Source organism: Stegastes partitus, unplaced genomic scaffold (assembly GCF_000690725.1).
Source record: "Stegastes partitus isolate 25-593 unplaced genomic scaffold, Stegastes_partitus-1.0.2 Scaffold432, whole genome shotgun sequence".
Classification (NCBI taxonomy): domain Eukaryota; kingdom Metazoa; phylum Chordata; class Actinopteri; family Pomacentridae; genus Stegastes; species Stegastes partitus.
The window spans coordinates 153559-160476 of record NW_007578163.1 but is presented as its reverse complement, the minus strand read 5'-3'; the positions used below and the strand labels follow the sequence as shown (position 1 = coordinate 160476).

At 42.6% G+C, this 6918-nt stretch overlaps 1 long non-coding RNA gene across 1 annotated transcript; it reads left to right on the top strand.

Annotated features, from left to right (window-relative positions):
* Positions 1–1206: 1206 nt before the first annotated feature.
* Positions 1207–5643, top strand: LOC103360370 (uncharacterized). Its single transcript, XR_520348.1, has 3 exons — positions 1207–1384; positions 3263–3430; positions 5237–5643. It is a non-coding gene; the product is annotated as an uncharacterized LOC103360370 (long non-coding RNA).
* The last annotated feature ends 1275 nt before the right edge of the window (positions 5644–6918 follow it).

Sequence of the window (6918 nt, the reverse complement as noted above, 5' to 3'; positions counted from 1 at the left end):
TCAGTAAACTGTTCAAAAAGTTATTACATTAATAATATTGTTTTTTTTTGCGATGTGTGAATTTTTTGTAATAATTTTAAGTTCTTCAAGACTTTGTAAAAGAAACTGGAGTGAATGTGGAGAGAGGATTTATTCAGCGATAAGGTTTCAACACGTTTCATAAAACAGGATTTCTACACAGGAACAGAGCAATTTGCTGCCAGCTTTACAATCATTACACAAAGAGCGGCCGGGTCTCGTCTGACCCACAAATGTTCCACTTTAACAAACAGCTCCTGGAAAAGTTTTGGAGGAACTGAACACGCTGGACTCCGATGAATCCCACACCAACAGTTTTCTGCTAATCGAGCGTTTGGAGCCGGAAAACAAAGAGCGAGTGTCCCTGAACGAGAACAAGAGGTCGGAGGTCACGTCCAAAAACACGAAGTCGCACACAGACACACACTCGGTCACATGCTGGAGGCGGCGCGTCACATGTTGGCCTCCTGATGCCTCCGCTGCACACAGACACACACACGGGCTGGTCAACACATCACAGCGCTGCCGTAGCAACAGGCCTGCGTTTGTAGTGAAGGAGAAGAAGAAGCAAAGGCCTCGACTCCAGAACCAGACTTTTATTATGTTACTGGACGGATGCATGTAGAGCTGTGATGTAGTCAGGATCAGTGATTACCAAGATCCAGGGCCTTCACGGCTTTTTACAGTCGTTTTGTGTCTCCTTGTAGTTGTTCGTCTCTTTGTTGTCATTGGCTGTTTCTTTTTGTAGTCGTTTTGTTTCTTTTTGTGCTTGTTTTGTGTCTCTTTGTGGTCAGTTTGTTACTTTGTGTTGCCACAATGTGTCTCTTTGTAGTTTTTTTTGCATATTTTTGTTGTCATTGCGTGTCTCTTTGTGGCTGTTTTGTCTTATTGTCGTTGTTATTGTGTGTCATTTTAAGTCATTCTATGACACATCGTTGCAGGATTATTTTCTCTTTGTGGTCAATTTGTGTCTCTGTTGGCTTGATGCATTGTTGTGGTCATTTCATGTATGTATAGATGTTTTGTGTCTCTTTTTATATTCATTTTGTGTCTCTTCATAGTTGTTGTGCACCTCTTAGGGCCACTGTGTGTTTCTTTATTGTTGTTGTGTATCTCTTTGTGGACATTTTGTGTCTTTTTATGACGACTTTGTGTCTCTTTCTAGTCATTTCACATATTTTTGTAATTGTTTTGTGTCTCTTTGTGTTCCTGTATAGTTATTGTGCGTGTCTTTGTGATCATTTTGTGTGCCTTCATAGTCCATGAACTTTCCCAGTGGAGAAGTCACTGTGCAGCTCGTTGCACCACATGAAGACGAGCGTTGAGAAGCAGAAATATGACTAAACCGAGACTTTCCTTCTCCTCCGTAAGTCGCATTTAATTTGATTTCCTCAACATTCAGCGGATGGAAATGTGGTCAAAGTTTGTGTTCCGTTTGGACGAGTGTGTGTGAGAGGTAGTCTGTAGTTCAGGGTCACACACACACACACACACACACACACACACACACACACACACAACCCCTGCAGAGACGTTGTGTTGACTGTATATCAGACGATGTGTGGCTTCAGGATTTTAAGGTGAACACAGACCAGACAGCCGTCACTCATCTGTTGTTTTCTGTCCCCGTTATCACTCCTCTGACCGATCTTTGCAGTCGTTTTCAGCCTTTTTCGTGTTCAGTCAGTGTTTACTGTCACAGTTTTGTCGTTTTCAGACGGTGTTTATTGTTGTTGCTGCTCTGTAATTTTCTTTTTCTGTTCGACCTATGACATATCCGTCGGGCTGCTAGCTGAACAAACACTTGATCACAATAAACTAAAGTGTGGATTCCTCTGAAACAAACACGTCTAACCCTCAGCTGAAGATCAGCTTTTCTGTTTTACATTAAAACCAGGACACAGTGTTGATGTTGATTTAACGTGGTGACACGAGCATAAATCAGAAAAAGCGTAATGAGCGTCCTCTCCCTGCAGCTCCATCATCATGAAACGAGCAGCAGGTATTTCTGTTCTGCAGACGGTCGACGGTTCTCATTGTGATGAATCTCTGGAGTTTTCGGTGCCGTTCTCTGACTGCGTGTTTCGATCCTGTTTAACCGTCTGATCGGCTGTAACTGCAGTTTTATGGAGCGTAATGGGACGATAACGGCGATCATGTGAGGAGCTGCTGGTGTTTGTGTGTTTCCTGAAGAGTCCAGGAGAAAGGAAAGGAGCTGCTGAATATTTGATGCGAGCTCCTGCAGGTCGAGTTGCACTCAGACTGAAGGACTCACAGTGAAGCTCGGCTCGTGTGGAAATTTAAAATCCTCTGAACTCACTGGTTGATTCAGGGCGACGCAGAAAACACTCACCAGACTCCTGATTCAATGAGACCTTACAAACCTAAATAATAACAACATTTATTCATGTTTTCACTCCCGTTAGCCACTTCTTCTTTCACCGTCAGCAGACAGAGTCCTGATATATTAATAAAATATGTGTCTGAGTTCGTTCAGGGACAGAAAAGCTCCAGACTCCCGTCATCATCCCCGATGTCCTGAGTCAGGGCTGGATGGAGCTCACACATGCTCAGCGTTTTCAGTCCATCTGGTCTTTTTTACTCACTGGTTTTAAAAACTGTTTTCAGTCTTTTACACCTTTGTCATCCATCCATCAACCGGCGACGGTGCTGACCACTGAGCCACCGTGCAGACCGAAACCAGCAACTAACAACGACTAGAGACAGCAGCACGTCTCAACCAAAGACGATGACAAAACACCAACAGTCGGAGGCAAGTGGTGACTATAAACCACTGGCAATGACTAAAGGTGACAAAAACAACATAAAACATGAAGTGAAAACGGCGACGAAAGCAACTGAAAACAACAGCAAACGGCTTCTTACAACAACCAGCAAGAGTCGACTGAAAACGACGGTCAGCGGTGACAGCAGATTGTGTGTCTGTGGCTGTCAGCAGACGTTACACACCTTTAAACCAGTTGTTGTGGCTGAAGGACAGAATCTGCATTTGTATGTTTTTGTCTCTTAGCACCCCGTTAGCTGGAGCGGCTAACGTGGAGCAGTTGGTGTTTCTGAGCTGCTCTCGGCCTTGAACTGATAAAACTGAAAACCTTGTAGCATTAAACAGTCTGCAGGAGTGTGTGTCTGTGTGTCTTAATGGGAAAACACTGACTGTTTACGGGCGTTTTCAGCGACTAGTTTCTGTCTTTTTTAATCTCTGTTTGTCATTCGATGTTTTCAGGAGCCGTGTTTTAGTTCAGGCTGTTTTCAGTCACACCAAGAACTCAACACCTGAAGTTTTAAAGGATTGGCTGCGTTCGCTGGAGCAGACGAAGCATCGAGACGAAGCTCTTCCTGAGTCTGGAGGCAGGTTTCCATGGAGACGACGACGGCTGCACTTCAATTAAAGGTGTGAAGCGTTTACTGGCGACATGCAAACACAAGCGGAGTGTTTCCAGCTCCTCAGAGGCTGATTAGAAGATTAGAACATTCATCTCAGTGTGACAGCCTTCCTGTTGGACACAAACTCTGCACAGAGTTCTGATAAATTCATCAATCAGGAAGGAAACGGTCAGCAGCTAGACGTGACTTCTACAAACATTTAGATCATAAATGATAAAAATCTAAACAGGCTGTAACGTAACTAAACACGTTTAGTTTGGAGAATCTGTCGCTCTTTTGTTTTTACATGACACGGACTTGATTTCTGACATTTTCAGCCGTCGGTTTTCTGTCGTTTTCTTTCCTTTTCTGTCGCCGTTAATCACCGTCTTCAGTCGCTGCTGAATGTCTTTTCCACTGTTTCCACTCACTGTCTGCTGTCTGATGTCGTTTTCTCTCCTTTACAGTCATTTTCAAACATTTCTTTTTAGCTTTTTTAGCTGCTTTTTCCTGTAATCGGTCATTTCATGTTGTTTTCAGTTTCACTACTTTCGCTCCTTTTTCACTCATTGCTTTTAATCACCGTTTTCAGTCATTTTATGATGGTTTCAGTAGCTTTTTTTTTTTTTTAAATCATGTTTCTAATGTTTTCATTGGCTTTCTGTTCACTTCAGTCATTTTCACACTTCTTTGATTTTTTTAGTGGCTGTTGTTGTTTCCAGTCACCTTCTGTGCGTCGCTTTAGCTGCTGTTTTCTGTTTTCAGTTGTTGTTTTCTGTCATTTCCAGCCGTCGTTTTTGGTGGTTTTCTGTTCCTGCTAAATGCTTGTTTTCAGTCAGTGCCTTCAGTTGAATGTTCTGCTCTTATACATCACCTTTCTCCCTTAGTGGTACTCACAGCGCTTTACAGTGTGTTCCTCATTCACACACATTCATACACCAGCGGTGACAGAGCTGCCATGCGAGGTGCTGCCTGCTGTTGGGAGCAACTTCTGTGTCTTGCCCGAGGACACTTCCACTGTGGAGGGGATCGAACCGCCAACCTTACGATCAGAGGACAACCTGCTCGACCACCTGAGCCACAGCCGCCACCAAAGCTGTTATTTTCTGTCATTTTCTTTCCTTTTCTGTCGCCGTTAATCAGTTTTCAGTCGCTGCTGAATGTCTTTCTCACTCTGTCACTGTTTGATGTTGTTTTCTCTCATTTACAGTCATTTTCAGCCCTTTTGTTTTTAGCTGCTTTTAGCTGCTTTTTCCTGTAATCTGTCATTTTATGTTGTTTTCCGTTTCACCATTGTTGCTTCAGATTCACTCTCTTTTTCAGTCGTTTTCTTTCATTCTCAGTCAGGGTTTGTGGTCGTTTTCAGTTGTTTATCGCTGCAGTTTTCAACTCATTTTTACTCCGTGTCTTTCATTTCTATTTTGTGTTATTTTTAATCACCATTTTTAGTCATTTTCTGATGGTTTTAGTTGCTTTTTGTCATTTTTTGTCGGGTTTTTTTTTTCGCTGCCATTTTCTATTTTCAGTTGTTTCCTGTCATTAGTCGCTGTTTTCTTTTTTTTTTTTACTCGTCTCTTTGCTTTCTCTTCTCGTTGGTTCTGCTCGGCTCCTTTATGTGGTCCTCTGGGTTTATTGTGGTAATGTGAGAGGATCTGTAACGGTTTGGTCGATACGAGGGAAACTGAGAGTCTGAGTGTGTGTGTGTGTGTGTGTGTGTGTTACGTGAGCTCCAGATTAACTGTATGATCTGTATTATGGAGGCTGCAGTCTGAGGCGTCACTCACACTGTTAACAACCGTCTGTGTGTGTGTGTGTGTGTGTGTCTGCGTTACAGTTTAATTCCTCCAGCTGTCAGCTTTGATCAGTCGGCTGGAAAATGTGAATCAGCGAACATCACAGTGAGCTGCAGCAGATCGGTGGAGGAAGCAGCAGGTGAAGCAAATATCAACAGTTTGATGCTTTAAATTCATTTCTGTGTGTCGTCGTTATCGTAAAGTTCACAAAGAGGCTGTTTGTGGTTTTATGTCACGCACGAGGCCGAGTCGTCACAAAAATCATAAACTTCACTCCTTTTGACTCAAAAATCTCAAAATAAATCTAAGGTCCTTGATGCTAAATGCTGTCAGTCTGTTTCACGAGCAGCATGCAGACGATTCAGACTGAAAACAATCGAACACAAAAACCACGACAGACGTCCGTCACGGCTTCTAACCAACTCAATAAAACATTACATCAACACGACGTCTCTGTTTCTGCTGCAGCTTGTTTTCATCGTGTTTCATGAGAAGGAAAACTAGAACACACACACACACACACACACACACACACACACACACACACTAACACATGCAGCAACACAAACAGACACACACATGCAGATTGAACATGAAAGTTCAGGTCGTAGTGACACGTCCGACTGGAAACGAACATGTCTGGCCTTGTCCTGCTGTCACACACCCACACACACACAGACACACACACACACAGACACACACACACACACACACACACACACACACACACACACAACTGGACAGAGTTCATGGGTCAGTTCAACACGAATGGCACAAAGGAAGGAGAAACACAGTTATGACAGAACACGAGGCAGGATGTGTGTGTGTGTGTGTGTGTGGGTGTGTGACAGCAGGACAAGGCCAGACATGTTCGTTTCCAGTCGGACGTGTCACTACGACCTGAACTTTGATGTTGAATCTGTGTGTGTGTGTGTCTGTTTGTGTTGCTGCATGTGTTAGTGTGTGTTTGTGTGTATTAGTGTGTGTTAGTTTGAATCAGTGTGTGCTGTTGCTCATTATTAGGTGTAAATTTGTGTTGTTGTGTTATTCTGTGTGCTGCTGTGTGTTGTTTTGTGTGTCATGCTGCTTGCTGGTCGTGTGTGTGTTGACGTGAAAAACGAAGTTGCAGCAGCTTCAAAATAAAAGTCTGTTTTTAAAAACATAGAAATAATTAAAAGAGCAGAAGGGTCCTTTAATCCAACAGCTCCACAGACAGCCAATCAGAGCGCAGGATTCAGAGGCGACCTTCTGCTTTGAGCTTCTCCTGAACCTGGTTTTGATCCTTCAGAGTTTCAAACATGTGAAACCTGCATCTTCCATCAAACAGATTAAAGTACAAACGAAGAGTCGCTGGTTCAGACGTTCTACAGACACTGAACGAATCAACACTAGAGAAGGCTGATGTGGTTAAAACTAAGCGAGCAGCGACACATAAAGAAATGTGACAAACGTGTCTGAAATACAGATTCACAGGTTCACAGATGAAGTATAAAACATCAGAAAACTGTTCAGAACATTTCTGACAAACATCTGACAAAAATGAGCCCAAAGCTCCAGAAAAGTTTAAATGAAATTAAATTCTGCAAAACGTTGCTCATAAAAATATTTAGAATTGTATATTTAGAAAGTTTAAAAACTGTCAATAAAACGTCCCAAAAAGTCTGAAAGTCGTAAGAAAAGCTTCAAAATGACAGATTTTTTAAAAATCTATAAACTGTAAAAA